The following is a 17,679-nucleotide window of genomic DNA, read 5'->3' on the forward strand; positions in this document are numbered from 1 at the left end:
TTGTGTGACCGTGAGGCTCTCCGATTGGGTTTCTGAGACGGTACGTTGGAAGTCGGCGGTGTGGGACCCGTGTCGAGCGCCCTGCCTGACCCCTCTCGGCTGTCGTGGACGTGTCGTGGTTTCCCTGCTGTTCGAAACGTGCCTGGCCATTGTGCGTGTGGGCAGGTCCTGCGTGGCTGCTGCCAGCCTCCCCCGCGACTGACAGCGCCTGGGTGTACTGTAAAAAAAGAGTGTGTTTTTTTATTTGACAGTAAACATCTGATTATTAAAGCCAGAGGAGAGTTCGAGAGGTGCCGATGGTTAATGCTATATCTATATACCTGTATGTAAAGTCATGGCAAACTTTTTCTACATGGTCCCACCACTGTCTGCAGAAAGTTCATAAAGCACTGTGCCACCTGGTCTGCGTCACAGAAGTGGGCCTTGCTGGTTCAAACCCCAGCTCCTTGAGTGCCAACGGAGTTGGTTACTGATGCTGAGTGCTCTCTGTGCTTGAGCAGGACTCCCACCTCGAGAGAGGTTTCGCTTAGGAGTGGTTGGCACCCTCCAGTCACCCTGAGGTCCCTACCGTGTGAGCCCTTGGTCAGAATAGGGCAACCATTTTTTCGGCTCTGATCGCCAACCACAAGGTGGTGCAGCTTGAGGTGAGAACAGGGGGTTGGGGACTGGGCCTGGGCACAGGAGCAAGGTCCAGTCTGGTTCTGTTCCTTTCCTGACACTAAATTAGCTGACATTTGTTTTAAGAACACACCCATTGACCCATCTAGCTTGAATCTCAGATCATGGATCTCAACCACCTGTATCTTGAGAGTCAGTTTCCCAGTTTCCCTGGGTAGTTTGTTCCAGACTCCTGCAACTCTTTTTGTAAGCAAGCACCTCCTCGTTTCTGTTTTAAAGCCTCTTACCCCTGTGGGCTGGAGTGCAGCCTCAGCTGGCGTTTATTATCAAATTAAAAGGTTTGCAGCAGGGCTGGCGTTGGTGAGCTTTCACCCTGCTTTGTATGGCTCCCTGCAGCAACTTTGAACACACATGAGCGTGCTCAGGCTTTACTCCACGGGTTCAAATCGAGCCTGTATAGACTCCATGGCTGTTCTCCCAGAACTGAATGCAAAAACATCTGGAACAGCTGTGTTCGCCACTGTGTGGACACTGCACCAGGAGGTGTTCAGAGAAAGCCCTGAGCACAGTGTGAAATGTTGTCAGGAGAACGTCTCTGGGGGGGGGGGGGGTGGAGAAATTCTGCCTCATGCCCACCACTGCACCTGTGCAGAATGGTCACCCTCTCTCACTCAAGCCCTACCTGTGATCAGACAGAGAGACCTCTCCTCTGAGACTACCAAGTCGTAGGGTCAGGGGGGAATGGGCTCTGGGCAGAGAGGTCGCGCTTTACTCCCAAACGAGGAGCAGCTCGCTGGTAGTTTTATTTCTTTATTTTAATTGGCGGTCCATGGGAGGCGGGGGGTGAACAAGGCTTTTCCCTCATTTACTTTTCTTTCGAAAGATGCTGGGGGGGGGGATCTCACTAACGTCCTGGATTCAGAAGGGCCCCAGACGTCCTCCCCCAGGTCCTTTGCAGTTAGAAATGCGTGCACCCGCCCGGCCGCTGGCCCCCGGGTGTTGTGACTGTTCATACCAGCAGCCCAGTACCTGCTGGATTCTGGGCCAGGAGACCTGGAAGGCTCTGCCCCAGTTTCCTCCGGGGGCGGTGGGGCCAGCATTCACCGCAGTTCTCTCTGCATTTCACTGCTCGCGACATTCCAACCCCCGACTCCTCGCTTCTCCTCCGGACGCTCGCTGTATCTTGCCGGATTTCATGGAAGATGAAATTCCTGCAAAGGGGAGTGATTTCTTTCTCACTTTTTCGAGGGCAAGCCTCTTTGAAAGCCGCCCGACCTCACAGCGCTGTGAAAGCATTCTTTTTCCGTTCGCTGCCGTGACTGGAGACTTATTATATCATCTCATGTTATAGTGTTTACTTTGAGATCCTTGCACCCAAAAAAAAAAAACTGAGCGAGAGCTGAACTCAGGACAGAGGCCGTTTTAATGGAGAGGATCCCAGAACTGGCCTTGAGATGCAACGACACACAAGGAGGGTTTTATCTTCCGTGTTTATAAGAGCTGTCCCCCTTACAAGTTACACAAGAAAGAGGCTGAGGTCCAACATTTAAAAGGCAGGAGGGGCATTATGTGGGCCCTGTGACCGAGACACACAGTCATGAGGGAAGTGACGCTTGTTAAAAGATGAGCACAGACAGATCTCGGGGAATGCCAGCCGGGGGCAATGCTGCCCAGCCCCTGCCTGCAACACCCATTAACAGCCTGCTTGTCTTCCAAGCTTTCGGATATTTTTGGAGGAAAAGGTTTTCCTTTTTTTAGTAGCTAGGGGGATAATTGAATCTGAATTATCCCCGTTACTGAATAATTCCTAATAATAATTCCCAGAGGAGCAACCAGAATTGTACCTGGTCCCGGGGGATTGTTGTATAGGGAACGGTACAAAAACTAGAGCTCTGATGTTTTGAACAAACAAAGACCGAGAGGAGATCTGATCCAAGTAAGCCAAATCCCCAGCTGTATAGACAGGGTCGGTCCAATGGGCTCTCTTGCACTTGCAAGGGAGAGAAAGACTCAGGGTTACAAGTGAAAGCTCAGTGAGAATATATTTAAGACACAGAATACGAAGCGTTTCTTAATACAGAGTGCTGTGGAAACCAGCTCAAACTCAATAGGCTCACCCGGGAAGGGACTGCATACAGTTTCAGGTTCACTTCTCTACTTCTGCCAAACGAGAACACAATGCTCTGAAAGGCCTCGTCTCATTTGCAGAGGTGAACGTGTTCATAATTCCTATAGCGCACTGCATTTATTACCTGTCTTGTTGTTGTTAATAATAATTACGTGGAGCCGCTCGTCGTCTGACGTGTGGCAAGCTCCGCAGTGACGCCCATGATGTCATCGCTCGCCTGGAGATGCTCTGGGGCTCACAGGGGTCACTGGGTGTCCAATCCCAGCTCCAACCCCCCCAAGGCCAATTATGTGCCTCCTTTTGGGTGAGTGGTGGTCACGTTGGGCTGGAACCATGTCCTGGGTTCGAAGGGACTAGGGTTCGTAAGGTGCAGTCTGAACAGGTGGGTCTTGAAGAGGAGATCGGAGAAGATGCAGCGCTGATGTTTCTCCTTGTCCACTTAACACTTAAGGAGACCCCAGCGATCAACAGAGTAACCATGGCTAACGTGACAGTGCTGCTGTGGGCGGGATGGTGAAGATCCCACCGATGCGATGGTGCTATCTGTGACTTTACATCAGAGCAGCAGGAGCGTGATGAACAAGAGGCGTCGTTCGGCCTTGCCAGTGCGCTGGCCTGCTAGCAGCGGACGGATCTGAGGACCTCATCCCGGTTCCTTTTCAGAGACAGACTTTCGTGGTAAACAACACACAAAAATGTTCTGATCCCCCCAGAAAAACAATAAAACCCAATAAATACAGAACCGAACGTGTGCATGGGTTTACCTAAGCAGAACTCCCCCCCCAACAGTGCCACCACCGTTTTGTAACTCCTAGTCTTGTAGGCTTGCGAAAGCTGAAATAAAGATTCCTGGGAGACGACGGTGATGCCCCCCCCCCCCCGTAGATAGGGTCCGGTTTAGTGTGGTCTCCTGCGTCGCTGTGCTTCAGCCCCCGAAGGGCCGTGATTTCTGCCCTGCCGCTCCAGGGCTGTGGTCCCCCAGTCGGTCAGCTCTTCCGAACCCTTGCTCGCCCCTCGCTAGGATGCTCCAAGCTTTTGATCGTTTCGTTTACTGCGTTGATTCTTCATGCACGTACAGTATGCGTGTTGTTTTCCGCCTGCCTCGTTGTGTCCGATGGCGTCGTGAGAGCTTCTCATCACCGCCGCTGTGCTCCTGTCTGTCCTGTTTCTGAACGGTTGTTGATTCAGTAGGTCCCAAGTCACTGCAGCCGTCCCTCAAACAGATGGGATAACTCCTGTTTAGCTTCCTCTACATCGGCTTGTATTTGATTATTTCTTTTTTAATGTAATGTTTCTTTATTAGCCCTATACAATTTCTTGCATTAGGAATGCGTCTTTTCGCATACCCCAGCTTTTCTCCAGGGAGACACAAACACAGAGACAGGGAGAGAAGCTTGGGGTCAGAGCGCAGGGTCTGCCATTGTACGGCGCCCCTGGAGCAGTTGGGGTGAAGGGCCTTGCTCAGGGGCCCAACGGAGTAGGATTCCTCTGCCGGCCGCAGGATATGAACCGGCAACCTTCCGGTCACAGGCGCAGATCCTTAGCCACAGAGCCACCGCTCTGCCCCTACGCACCTCGGTGTCCAGGATTAAGGAATTTGTGTGCGGTTATTGGTTATTGAAACAAAATCTTTGCAGGCCATTGGAATGAAGCATTTGCATGAAATTCTTCACAAGACACGCCGTGTTTCTGCGCGGTCCCGAACACAGTGAGAATTCTCACTGTAGGGTTTATCAACAGATGTGGTGCTGTGGGGTAGGGGAATGCCTTTCTCTGACGACTGCTGCTATTCTCACAGAAGACAAATGTTGAAATGTTTGTCTACCATTTTTTTTTTTTGCAAGAGTGCTAAACAGGTTTCATGAGAAAATTCCTCAGATAGTGGTGTAAAGGCGCACAGATCTGGAAAGACCCCGTAGAGAACACAGACCACACAGCCTGTATGTGCTCTGCAGCTGGCTGTAGGAAGCCAGGTCATTTTGAGTTGATCGGTCCTGCAGTTACAGACCTGTCTCTGACAAGTCAAGGTCGGTACCTGGTGACCCTTGTGTTCGAGATCTGCTGTTTGTAGGAAGCAATAATACAATTAAATAGCAAATAAGTGCCCATTGTAACCATGGTGTCTGTGATTAGCAATTTAGAAAGTCCAAATTTTACATGAAGGCTGTCAGAACAATAGGCTCTATCTGCAGCCCAAAATCTCTCTCTCTCTGTCCATCAAGAAATTGTTTAACCCTCACTCACTGCCCCCCTGACTCATCAACCAGCCATTTAAATGCACACACAAACAGCTGGACTTCCTTTCATGTGTTTTATTGGTTAAAGGAAACATGCTCTAATAATTATAACATAAGAGCATTTGATCAATTCACAGACCAAGCCTCTGCTGGGCTCTGCACATGGGGCAATAGGTGTGCAAAATGCTGGCTTCTAGATGAGAGCCTGCAGTTTATTCAACCAGCATGAGCTCACACTCGTGTGCAGTGGGAGACCTACAGTAGCTGCATCACAGTTATTCCACAGGAAAAAGAAAAGACAAACTAGGAGGCAGTATGGCTGCAAACTCCAAACTGTTATGTGTGGGAGGCTTTCTACAGCAGCAGTTAGCCTGAATTTTTTGGCTGGGGACGAACGTTTTGAGCAGCTCGGATCGCTGTGCTGGGAAGGTGTAAATGTGTGTGTGGTGTGTGCCTAGCCAGGCAGGGTGGGAGGAATGAGAAATGTGAACGTTGCCTGTTTAGAGAGCTTTCATAACCCAGCTGGGCAGCGCGCCTCAGTCTCAGAGGAGAGGTCTCTCAGAGGCTGTGTGTTGCTTTGGTCACACCAGGCCTGATGGAGTCTGGGGTGCCGTCTCCATCCATCTCCATCCATCTCCGCGCTCCTCTGTTCCTTTCTTGCTGCTCCGGGAGCTGTGTGTTCGGCACCTGACAGAGACGCTCAGAATGACCACAGATTCACCCAAGAGAAACAGACTGGAGTCGTGTCACACAGCACTTTGATCCATTCCAAGTTTCATGAGATACAGGCTCTTCTTTATTTCACATAGCACTGATGAAGTGGAAAGGCAGATTTCCAAACATTTAAGGGAAAATGTAGCACCTGGTGCTGATCACAGAGTGATGAAGCCAGTTCATAGATGGGGATTATTAGGAGGCCATGATTTGTAAGGGCCAATGGGAAATCTGTCCAGGACACTGGGGTTACACCCTACTCTTTTCGAGAAACACCCTGGGATTTTTAATGACCGCAGAGAGTCAGTCTCATGCGAAGGACAGCACCTGTTTACAGTATAGTGTCCCTGTCACTATACTGGGGCATTAGGACCCGCACAGACCACAGGGTGAGCTCCCCCTACTGGCCCCCTACCCCACTAACACCTCTTACAGCAGTACCCTTAGTTTTTCCCCAGGAGGTCTCCTATCCAGCTACTGACCAGGCTCACACCTGCTGAGCTCCAGTGGGCTGCCAGCTTTGAGTTGCAGGGCGATATGGCTGCTAGCTTGAACCCCGGTCTCCCGCGTGACAGGCAGGGATACTCACCACTATACTAACAGGAGTGCTTGGATGTTTTAGCACCTTAAAAAAGTAATGTAAACAATGTTATCTTTATGGGATGTTTACAATGCAAAGAGCCTTTAAAGCAACTTGTGTTAAATTTTAAACCTCGGACTGTGTGAAACTTATCCATAAAGTTTCCAATTAAAATTCTCATTAGTTTTTATTCAGGGGCTTTAAATAGTTAGTTGTGACAAATTTCTTTATTTGGCTCGTCAGTAATGTTTTTTTTTCCAGTTCTTCAGTGTAATCTTTGTTCCCTGTTTGGAGAGACTGATGTCACATCACAGATGCTGTTTGCTTTGCTCCTTATTCCATTTACTATGGACCTGGGGAAGCACATTAATGTCACACAAGCCCAACTACAGGTTGGTGTACCAGCAAAGCGCACATGGTGCAAAGGGAATATCCTTCCCCTGTATACTTCCTGCCACTCAGTTTTGTGTTTTCTAGTACCTGTTTTTTTGGCAGAGATACAGACAGATAGCACCCACAACACTCACAGCTGTTCATAAATAAGTGTTAGGCATGTAGAAAAATGTAGAAGAAATAAAAAATACTGAGTAGGGGAGAGAACTGGAAAATGACAGCACGATCTTTGTCTGCTGTGAGAATACGTTTCTGATGCTAGAGGATGTCTGTTTAATTCTGAGTCACAATGTCATTAAACTCTTCTTGAAAGAATATGAGCATGGACTCCACACACCTACACCTTTCTGTGTAAAAAGCCACTCCCTGTACTCAGTCCAATTAGTTGCCCCTCACCTTATCAGCTCCTTTAATGAATGTCTCAGCTGTGCACTCAGTCAGGACTAAACTGAAGAAAGGGCAGAGTTTCAGAATTCAGGACCCATGGGGGGGGTAGCAGAATCAAGCTGCAATACGATGACCTGCCTGCACGGGGCAGTACTGAGCCCAACCAGCAAAACACATGACTGCACAACAGTTGTTTGCAAAAGCATGAATACGCCTGCTGCTCCTCATAGTACTAACGGCTTCTCCGAAATGAGTCTGGGCCTATTTTAAGACGATCTGCAACAAATATGAGTCTCAAGTGCTTTGTGGTTTTCTGCAGTCATTCACAAGTACGAAGCACGAAGGTACTGTGCAAACATCCCTCCCCGTGCGTTAATCGCATGTCATGGCCAGGACTGTTTCCTGATCGAGACAGTCCGCGCACCACCAGAACAGCCCTGCTGTCCGTTAACACGGTAGAGAGATGGGACTGGAGAAAGACGGAATCAGGTTATCCGCCAATCGGGAATCTGGCAGTTCCCGGGGAGAATCCAGTTTCCAGATGGGACTGCGTGTATTTTTCCGGCAGTGTCTCATCTCGGGAAGTGGGATCAAGCTGGACTTGGGGAGACATGTACACCCCGCAGAGAGAGGTGGAGGGGTGCAGCCGTGCAAGCGGAAGGCCCTGTGTGCACAGACACCCAGGCGCGTTCTCCTGGGTTGGCTGGTGACCCTGTGCAGTTCCAGCGCGCGCAGCCCCAGAACAGGGGGAGCATTGTGAGGAGCCAGCAGCCACATGTGCCTCAGTCAGCCCCAGGGGACTCCCAGGAGACAGAGCCCCGCACTGTGTGGAGGACCGGGGGGCCGCGCGCATCACAGCGCAGGCATTGAACCGAGCACAGGGCGCTCCGGCAGGAATGTGTGTGCGTACGTGCGCCTGGCTCGGGGCGGCCGGGCAGCGCGGGCAGGCGGAGTGAGAGAGATCATGCCGTCGCTCTTCCACGTCCGTTCCCAGCTGAGAAGGCTCTCACGCCGGCTGGGCGGAGTCCTGGAAACCGTGGACCGGCTCGGAGTGCCACACGAGAGGACTCCCCTGCTAGGATGTGGATGGCTGGAGCACTTCACTATGTTTTTCGGAAGACAAAGCAGGGGACATCTCTTTAAATGTTTCTGGGGCATACGTGAGAAGAAAAAATATTGTTTTTTTTTTACAAGATAACTAATCATTCAAATAGCAGTTTTCATCTTGCTTTTCTGCCTTTTTGGCTCTTCAAAGTAATCAGCACCTGAATTCCATTCCATGTCTTTCTGTACGCCGGCCTTCGGACTCAGTTTAAATATCACCTGAACTATTCCACCAAGCAGAGCTCTCGGACATAAGAACATTTAAGAAATGAGAGGGGACCATTTAGTTAATCTAACTACTTTGGGTATTTAGTTGGTAATCTGAGAACCTCCTCTGGCTGTTTTGTGAAACAGTTCAGGGTGCAGCATCTGCTTGAACAACAGAGCTGAGTAACTTACATACACCCACAACTCTTTGTGTACAGATGGACCCTCCTGTTCTGTAAAATGCAATGAATTACTTTTACAAAATGCCATGAAATAGAAATGGAAATAGTTTTTAAAAGCTGATGACTGAGTAATTTACGTTGGTAGGTTTTGTGCTGCTTATAGTTCTTTACTTTACTTGGTTTCTTGGTTTCATTTCTTTTGAATCAGAGACCATCACATTAATTTTCAAAAAGGCAGAGTTTGCTCCCGCGTTAAGTGCCTGTAGCCTTATTATCAATAAGTTATGATATGTGACAGTCAAACTGCTTTAAGTACCCATGACATATTATTGTTCCAGGAATAAGTTTCTTGTACATTGCTCACTTTGTAAAGTTGTCAGATTTTATGTGCGCTGTTAACTGTCACATGTTATCGATAGAAACGTTAGAAAGTTCCGAAGGAGAATTGATCCCAGAATTTGCCCCTTCGGTAGCTCTGTTGGACTGTAGTGGTAAATCCCGGCCATCCTCAGGTCACGGGTTCGAATCCGGCTCGAAAGAGGTGGACTTTTGGCTGAGTAATTTGCACTCTCTGGACTTTGCACTGTGTGTATCCTGTCTACCATGTCTATGTCAGTGTCCTCTCTGTATCTGCACCGCGGACCAGGAGGAACGGTATTTCGTTGCACTGTATACTCGTATAGGGCTGGAATGACAAATAAACGTGAACGTGAATCTCCTCCACCTGTTTTAAGAAAGGGGCCAGGGAAACGGCATCAGCAACAGAGCTGGGCAGCTGGTTCCACACTCCTGCCACCCTTTGTGTAAAGAGGTGTGCCTCCAGTTCCTGGTTTTACATTCACACCCCCAGCATCCCCACTTGTGCCCCCTGGATGGTGTTCATTCTGAAGGAATCCACCGGGTTGTCTGTGTTCTGCAAAAAAAAAAAAAGCTCTTCTTTGGACCTGCGAAGAGAAAACGCAGTGTTTGCTAAGTAATCGGATGTGAAGAGCTGAAAAACGCTGTGGGGTTGAAACAGACCAGCAAATTAAAGATAAGATTGGAACTTCCACCCACTCACCGACAAAATGACAAACCTGACACTGGGTGGCGGCTTTCTGGGAGCCCCGGGCTTCTTGCTCATTCCCAGGAGAATCGCAACATCAAATAAGGGAGTTTGTACCGGGAGGGAGACGGACGGTTTGTTTAGATGTGGTCCGGCGCAGGAAAGAAGAGGGGCGCTTCTGCCGGGGACGGACTTCCGAGTCGTCGCCGCTCGTTCGTGTCCACTGCCGCCCTCGTGTGGACGGCGGGGAGACCGCAGCCCAGACACTGACGCAGGAGGCTGCTGGATCCCCGCTGCGCTTGTATTGATTGGCCTCCCGTCCACCTCTGACCTCTGAGGGTTTTTCGGCAGCATTGTTGTTGACGCCGTCGTTTTCATGAGCCTTTGGCTTCTTTTGACAAGTCGCCTGTAAATTCGGGACCTCGACCGTGAACCGCAGCTGCTGATCATAATGAAGACGACGGTATCAATCATGTTCGAAAGCACACTGTATTCAACGGCACTTTGACAGACGTTTGCAGCCATTTCTCTTAGGGCGGACTAGAACGGTGGATATCGTATTGTTTTCAGCAGGACAGAAGAAAATCTAGTATCTTCAATAAAATGTATAATACACTTGAAATCTAGATGATGAGTTTAATAAGAATTTAACATTAGCCGCCGTAAGAGTCTGCTATGGTTCTTTTAGTCTTGAGCCGGTGTAATATCCATAGGTACCCCGTGTTATCTGTGTGTTAGTGTGATCTGTGCTCATTTAAAAAGGGTTTTTTTTTAGACAGTTTGCAAGGTTGCAACACGCCGCCCGCGCAAATCTCGGTCCAGAGCACCGACGTACCGTCCCGACAGAAAGAAAATGCACCGTATGAAAAGAAACCTTTTTGGATTTTAAAAACCAAGACCCCAGTGCCGGACCCGCGGCGTTATGAAATGTTGCCGGTGCGGTCGGCCTGTCGGAGCTGTTGAGTTCCCCGTGGGTGAGTGGGGGGGGGGGCGCGAGGTTCCGCTCGGAGCGTGACCTCAGGTGAAAGGTATGCCAGGAACTCCCGCGCGGCGGCGGCCCCCCTCGCGCCATGCCCGGGCACGTCCCGAGCTTATAAATGGCTCGTCTGTTGCTATTTTTAGCCGGGAATTGTAAATAGAAAAGCAGGGGGTTTGAGAGTGCAGAACCTAGCAACACTGGCATTTGTTTGCGGGAGAGCGGAGAGGGACAGGCTCGATCGGGAGGGAGGGGAGGCTTGTAGCATCTCGTTTGCACTCAGCTGCACGAAAACCTTAATTCCTCGTCCCCTCCATCCTCTGCCTCCACCCACCCCGGCCCCACTTGTCTCATCGGGAGAAACCGGGCGCCTCCCGGGCCTTAGAAATATTCTGTCCGCGACCACGGCGTCAGAAAACCACGAGTCGATTGGAAGCAGCAACGTTGTTGTTTTATTTTTTTGGGGGGGTCAGAGCGGAGGCTATTTCCAGTAACCGACAGCTTGCAAACTGCTTTTGATGAAATACAAACAGCAATTGTTATCCTTCTCCAGGGCTTCTGCAGTGGTGGTTCATAAAACACAAAAGGGAGTTTTGGGGAATTTAAGTCAAAGGGGGAAACAGAAGAATAGGTTAGTAGTGTTGCTGTCGTAAACTGACGTTTGTATTATTAATAATAATAATTGTTTACACTTATATAGGCTTTTCTGGACGCTCCACTCAATGTGCTTTACAGGTAAAGGGGATCCCCTCCACCCCCACCAGTGTGTACCCCCACCTGGATGATGCGCCAGTCCGCCCCCCACACACCAGCTCTCAGTGGGGAGGAGAGCGGAGTGATGGAGCCAGTTCATTACCAAGTGAGGACGCACTAATTAAGAGATTTTCTGGCCCGAGTCGAAGTAAAGCAATTTTAGGATGAAATGGAAAATGATTTTTAAAATGTTGAAGGAGTGAGACGGTGTTTTAATGATGGCCTTTCGGAAAACTTTAGAAACCATTTATTTTGTTGAAGGTTTTGCTCAAAATAAAAGCTTCGAATCCCCGCCGAGACGGGAGGTGATTAATAGCTCATGGCCCAACTATTAGTACTGTTACTAATAATTAATGGCCCAACAATCAATTAGTGTGGTTAATAATAGTCTTAGCGGTTACTACTTATTGGTTAATGGTTATCCGGTTTGTTATACCCCATAGTGATCTTCCTGTTTGGACTGACGGAATTGCGCCACTAAAAACCTGCCTGGCGATTGGAATCCGACGTGTGTTGTGAGCTGACCTGTTCAACAGCCTTCAACATTGGAAAGCTGACTGACGGTTAAAATGACATATTCCCCCATTCCAACTACATACTGATGTCATTTCGTGTGTTACTGGTTCGCCGTGTTGTTATTTTTACGTTCTTGCAGTGTCGAATAGGATTTTTCGAGAATTAAAGAATAAAACAGTTATCGCAATAGTTGTGTGCAATGAAGTGGGGGAAGGAATCGGATTGGTAAAAATCAATGAATCAGGGAATGTGCCTACTCTACCCTCTTTAAAAGTGTCGGCGCAGTTTGAGAATGCGGGGAGATACTGTACATCCAGGTGGGGCTGCACATTGGTGGTGGTGGAGGGGAGTCCCCATTACCTGTAAAGCGCTTTGAGTGGAGTGTCCAGAAAAGCGCTATATAAGTATAAGCAATTATTATTATTATTATTATTATTATTATTATTATTATTATTATTATTATTATTATTATTATTATCCTTATGATCGAAGAGTAACCGGACACAGCTTCTGAAGCTGTCAGTAAAGCGCGGTCGTCGCTTCAAGATTCATAAACCACAAGGGACGCGCGAATCGGCATCCTGTGACAAAGCGAGTGTAGTTGTCGAAATGTGACCGACTTTAGACGTTGTGACTCGAACCAGCGTTTCTGTTATCGCAGTGGAATCGCTGCCGGTTTTTCCGTTTGCTATGCAGGAGAGTAAAAAGGATATATAGAACTTTTTCCCACTAGAGGGAAGATTTGACGTTTTTTTTTTCTGTGAGGTCATCTTGGTTCTGGGGCGGGGAAACGTTTTTGTTTTAAGTTTTTAATGTTTTAAATGACCATCTGGATTCTGAAACGTCTTCCTCCGCTTTTCATCAATCCTACTAAAACAGAGTCGATCACTTAACAAACCAGGGTGTCTTGAAGTCACTTCAGCATCGTCGTCTTCTACGTGCTGTGGGGGACCTGAAAAACAAGTTTTTTTAAAAAAAAGAAAAACACTGAAACGGCACCTTAAACCTCCTGTAAATCAGTTCTTCGAGACCAAACTGTGTTTTTAAGATAATATCCTCTTACGTTTCACGTTGCAGGACAGCGCTGAATTCGGTTTATAAACGAATGATATACAATATAAAACTGAGATTATAATGGTTGTTGTAGTTGTTTGCTTTGGTGTATAAAAATAAACCCAGTGGCCTATATATAGAGGTAAATCTGCAATATAATCATAGTTGTAATTGACAGATTACGTCAGCGAAGGGGTCACAAGGGTTATAAAGCGGAACTCTTCCTCCTTCGTCTGTAGATTAGATTACACTCTGAATTTCCCAACGCAGGTGTCCCGAAAGCTTTCATCCTGCGACAGTCCGGTGATTCTTGATTTAACAGAATATTGGGTTTTCGACCGTTCAAATGATACTATTATCTGTATGACATTATACTTTATGATTGTTGGAAGATTTGGAGCACTTTTCAGAACAGTCCTTGAATATATTAGTATTAATTTGAAAATATGAAACAGTAGTATTCATAGGAGCAGTAGGGCAGATTTCTAGGATTACATTTCACAAGCCCTTAAGAAGCGCAGTTTTATCCTAATTGGTTTCGTTAGAGTCCTCAAATAACTATTTTATTTCTGGATGCATTATTAATTGCAGTATCGAGTTCTTTATCGGTGCCATAATTATAGGCGGTTTCCCCCTGCCTGCCGGGAGCTGTCGGGTGTAACACGAGGCTCCGGGTGGGGGGGGATTCTGCTCCACGAGGGGGAGACCCCCAGTCAGAGGCGCGAGGGCGCCGAGCTCCCAGCGATCGGGTGTCGTCAGCGCGCGGATCGGGGACTGTAACCTCGCGTCGCTTTTAATCTCGTTCTGATTTGACTTGGTCCCCCTCAATGGGGGATTGACCACCCCGCCCAGCCCATAAAAACATAAAGATAAACGTAAATGGAATAAGGAACAGGTAAAGGTTTCTTCCCTGCTGGAAAGAGGAGCGAAGAAACGCAACGTTTCGGATGTGGACCCCTCTTCGGGTCTTCGGGTGTTATGAAGAAGGCTCCACAGCCGAAACGTTGTGTTTATTTTCTTCTCTTTCCAGCAGGGAAGAAACCTTTACCTGTTCCTTCGCAGCCCACGCGTGCTGACGCAGCTCCCTAGTCGAACGATGTAAATAAAATAAAACAGTTGCTTTCTCAGATTGTTACAGAAATATCCTCATCAGTTAAATAATAATAATAATAATAATAATAATAATAATAATAATAATAATAATAATAATAATAATATTCTCATAGTGATAGAGATGTTGTTCCGCGTTCTGTCGGTCCCACGCGCTGAAGTGGTCGCGTGAGACCCCTGATCACACCCCGCGGCTCGCGGGACAGTCAGCGAGCCGGCCGTGGGCTCGTGAGGCCGACGACCTCTGTCTCCGCGCCGCTGTTCCCCGAGTCCGTGGAAAACCGCTTTTCTTCTTGCGATCTGCTGCGATGAGTGTTTCAGCACATGTACTGTGCTTTGTCAGCAGCCCAGGAGAGCAGTCAAGTATTTTGGACTTCTTACTGTATTAACGGGAATGGGCGCTTCTGCATGAAGCCAGTGTAGCAGACTACTTTTCACTGCTTTTTAAAAATATAATACCTGGCTTTCTTTTAATTGTAGCGTTAAATGAGCTCAGCTAAAACTTTGATATAATGTAGCTACTAATCCCTGTTGCTATCCTCCTTGTGAGGGTAACTAAAGTCATTTTCTCTGATCTGTCCTTCATGCAGAAAGATTTTGAAGTGCTTAATCGCGAATACCTGTTCTCCCTTGTGTGTTACCGGCGCTGTGCAATTTGTGGCAATGTGATCCTGCAGCTGATAACTGCTGGCTGGTGTTTGGCTTCAGTTCTCAAGGGGCGATCCTGCGCAGTTACAGCCCCAGTTTCTGAGCTGGTGGTTTTTCCTTGCTAGCTCATTCTGAGGGAGTGTGGCACTGCAGTTCAGTGACAGTACAGACCATGAAGCCCCGTTGTCAGAAATGAGGACCCAGATAGGAACTGAGCCCTTAGTGAGTGTGCCACACCACCACGAAAGGTTAGATATCCAAGACATCCCAGATCTGAAAGCACAGTGACTTTTCAGAAAGTGGTGTTTGTGTTCATTTACCTATAATTCTTATTTAAAACTCCCCCCATCCTTTGAATCTGTGAAAAATACTTATTGTGCATCATTATCATTACAGTTGTTTGTAGCAAGACTAGTCGCAATAAAGTAGTGTCTTTTGCATCGTAAGCAATCAAGGTGAATATTAAAGGTTCATATTTTTACATTAAGTTCCTTCTTTTTTTTCTACTCCCTTTTCATCTTGTTCACTCAACTTTACTTCTTTGTTTTACTCTTCGACCTGTAGAGGAATCTCAGCACGTCTGAAATGAAACGCAGACTGAGTCATGGATTTACAATCTCGAAATCAATTCCAGGAGTTGCTTGTTAACTAGCGTGATCATTCAGGGATGGGCTGCCTGGTGTTGTTGAAGGAGAGCTCTTGTAGGGGAGGGGGGAGTGATCCGCTGTTACAGATCCATCTTGGCATTTATTCACAGGAGCACAAGAATTTCATCCAGTTGTTGCATATTTACACTCAAAATAAGAGTGAGAGTCAGGCAGCTGCAGTATTGTTCACAAGACATGCTACTGAGCCTCTTCACTTTACAGTGTGGATAAAGATGTTCTCTGTTAAGATTTTGATCTTAGTGTTTGGGGGGGAAAAGTCCAACACTGCCAGAATGTGGAACAACGCCATGGGCCACCAGAAAATGAGAAAACAAACCCAGAAGTGGAGGTCTCAAGCCGCTAAAGCAGAGCAGGGAATGTGGCCAGACCTGCGTGCGGATATAGACCCACTGTGGTGAAGTCCGCCGGATCTTTCCAAGTGTTAGGAATGCCAGGACCTCCTTCAGATCTCCACTTCCATCATGATGACACAGGGGTCGGCGTTGCTGCCTGGCAGAGCCGGGGCCCTGGGTTCAGCTCCGGGGGCGCTGTCTGTGTGGAGTCTGCGTGTTCCCCCCGTGTTCCTGTGGGTTCCCTCCGGGTGCTCCTGTGTCCCGCCCCCCCCCGCGGTCCACAGACATGCTGGTAGGTTGATGGATTCTGGGAAAGCCGGCCCCGGTGTGAGCGTGTGTGTGTTTGCGTCTGCGTGTGGTCCCCAGGGTGGGCCCCGCCTTGCGCCCATTGCTTGCTGGGATAGGCTCCGAGTTCCCCATGATCCTCTATTAGACGAAGCGGTTTGAAGATGGATGGACGGATGGACGGATGAAATCACTTGACAGGCAGAGGACAAGACAGAGGCCAGCGCTCATTGTACAGAGGTGGCTCGTCCTTCCAGAAGTGGCTCTGTCCCCACGTACTGTGGCGCTGCCTCGGCGGGCTCGCAGAGCTGTTGCACGCGTTGGTTTACCTCGCGCTCGAGAAGAGGCCGAGGCACGCAGCTGTTTTCAGACAGCGCCTGACGACCGCACCTGCTGGCAATTCTGTTTCGTTCACCGGCGGCCCTGAGGGCTCCCAGCTCAGAGTCCAGACTCCCAGTCCCTGTGGTGGCCACAGCTGGATTGCGGGGCTCCATGTTTTCTACGGGGAGGGGGGGGGTTGGGGTCAGCTCGTGCTGATCGCTGGGGTGGACTGCACCGTCACGCCTCCGTCGCGTATAAAAACAATTCTTGCAGCGCAGTCTGTCAGACCTTTTGATGTCGATTGGACTGGCTTCAGGGCGAATAGTTTCATCCAAAATAGTTTTCAGAGTTGCTCTGTTTGCTGGAAAGCCCACTTGGTTAATCCTTTCATATTGAAAATATGTCCAAACCGCTCTACAGCTGCCAGGCTTGGACTGAGCTTCTGGTAGACTTTGCAAATAAAAACCATGCAACATTGTATTTTACAGCGACCGGGAGAGAGGCAGCAGTGTTATGACTGACATTTCAATGCTCTTGTTTCGACTTTGCACTGAATTTCCACTGCAGACATCAGATTAAATATCCTCGACAACAGCTGCCTTTAAAATGGAGAACGTGCAATATTGGCCCATTAACTGTTTGATCTGCAACGCTATTCTGCAATTTAACACAAATATCAGCACATAAGAGAAGTTAGGAGGTATTTATTCTCTAACTCATGGAATTGCAACCAGCTAGTTCATTCCGGGATCTTACCTGGGCATTTCATATACAACTGCAGAGTATCGTCTTCAACAACATGGCTGGGTTGCTCGTTCCAAGCTCCCACCACCCTTTGCGTAAAGAACTGCCTGCTGGTCTCACTCTCAAAATGCTCCACTCCTTACTTTCCAGTTCTGTCTTCTGGTTAGTGTTTTGATGTTGATGCTAAAGAAGTCCAACTTTCTAGGCTTTTTTTCAGTACTTTGGAGGATTTTGAATATACAAGTCAGGTGCTCTCGTGGTTTCTGTTTTACACTAAAAAGATTTAGTTCAGCATCTAAATATTTTTCATAAGCCATTCCTTTAGAGACAGTGTTTCACAGGAGTTCATTGACATATCTCGTGTTTTCCATTATATTTTCTAAAATAAAAAGATCTGCAGACTTTAAAAGTCTTAAAATATTACTGAAAAGGTATTATCAAGGTACCATTTACACAGTATTGCAGATTTGTGTGTGTGTTTACGAACTGTAATGAGTATGAGGATACTATGACTTAATCTGATCAAAGACCTGTGAGATGTTCTTGGAAATGTAAGTGTTGGTTCTCACTGAATTATCAGTGGACATTTCGTGTTTTGGATGGATGGAAAAAAGAAGAGCTTTTCCTTCAAAATACATTCATTTTTTTCTCATCCCTTGTGAAATTATTCTTGGCCCT

At 47.9% G+C, this 17,679-nt stretch overlaps 1 protein-coding gene across 1 annotated transcript in view; it reads left to right on the top strand.

The window, feature by feature from the left end:
• Nucleotides 1-17,679, top strand: part of gnas (GNAS complex locus) — a 65,634-nt gene that overhangs the window by 1,177 nt on the left and 46,778 nt on the right. The window lies entirely within an intron of this gene.

The sequence above is a fragment of the Lepisosteus oculatus genome, chromosome 16 (assembly GCF_040954835.1).
Source record: "Lepisosteus oculatus isolate fLepOcu1 chromosome 16, fLepOcu1.hap2, whole genome shotgun sequence".
Classification (NCBI taxonomy): domain Eukaryota; kingdom Metazoa; phylum Chordata; class Actinopteri; order Semionotiformes; family Lepisosteidae; genus Lepisosteus; species Lepisosteus oculatus.